This window comes from Pundamilia nyererei, unplaced genomic scaffold, assembly GCF_000239375.1.
Source record: "Pundamilia nyererei isolate P.nyererei 1_Seehausen unplaced genomic scaffold, PunNye1.0 scaffold00164, whole genome shotgun sequence".
Classification (NCBI taxonomy): Eukaryota; Metazoa; Chordata; class Actinopteri; order Cichliformes; family Cichlidae; genus Pundamilia; species Pundamilia nyererei.
In genome coordinates this window covers 1,399,003-1,400,187 of record NW_005187565.1, presented here as the reverse complement: position 1 = coordinate 1,400,187, position 1,185 = coordinate 1,399,003, and positions in this window count along the sequence as shown.

Below are 1,185 nucleotides of genomic sequence, written 5' to 3'. Positions count from 1 at the left end.
CAGGGAGGGAAACGTGGGTGTACGGGGCGCGGGAGCCAACCCTGATGCGCGGCCTGTGAAATGCGACCCAGGGGTACTCTGGGACCCCCGGGGTCCGGAGCTGCCCCGAAGGGGAGCACAAGGGTTAAGTCATGTTTTTGCTGGTTTTTAGTTTGTTTTTTTGTCTGTTTGGGAGCTGACACAGTCTCAGTGGAGATGGGGTGTTAGGGGGATAACAGGAGGAGAGAAGCTGCAGAGGTGTGTGAGACTGCAACTGATTGGGGAGGGGACCAGAGAAAACTACAGAGTCTGACACTGTTTTGGCAAAGTTACACACTGATTCAATGTTGATTTTAGTGACATCTGATTGATGTAACCGGGTGTCATTATTGCTGATGTGAATTATACTTTTACTGAATTCAGGTTTACCCTCAGTGTCGCCTGCTCTGGCCCCTGGAAGACAATTGACTATGGTTGCTGCTGTCTTCACGTGTCTCAGAACGGAATCAGCAATTACCAGAGTTTGATCCCTGGCGGGTGTGTCGCCGAGTGGAGGAAACAGTTAGACACATGAACACGTTGGTGGTGTTCCAGGGCTTCTGTTTAAGACTATGCTCCCTCCTCACCGTCACCCAGCCATCATGTTTTCCCGTCTGCTCAGGATAACCTGCTGGGGGACAGTTAGCAGGGCCTACGCCACCTTCCACTGCTCCTGCTACAGGGGCCTGACCAGCTACAGGGTTTTCAAGGGTGGGATTTCGAGTTTCCAATTCAGCGATCCAGGCCTCCAGAGCTGCATAAAGGCTACATTTATTACAAGTATCATTACTGCTCATTTAAAAAAACAGAAAGCATAACTCTTCTCCAGAGTCGGAGCAGTCTTCCACAATAATTGGGTTTGACATATCAGGTTAAATAAAGACTGCTGAGGAGCAAGCATGGCTTGGGCCCATCTCAGAGCTCACCCTTGCAGCAGGATAACCATGAAAGAAATTTTGCACAGTCTAAGGAATAAATTCTCCTTTGTTGATGAAACACTAGGAAACACTGTGAGGAAACCTCCGTTCTTTTCACTGGTAAAAACTTCAGGGGCCTCTCCAGAGGTACAACCTCCCTGAGCTGTGCTGCTGACCATGCCCATCGTTTTATGACCACAGTATACTCATTTTATAACAGATGTCAATCCAGCAGATTATCTTTGGCATG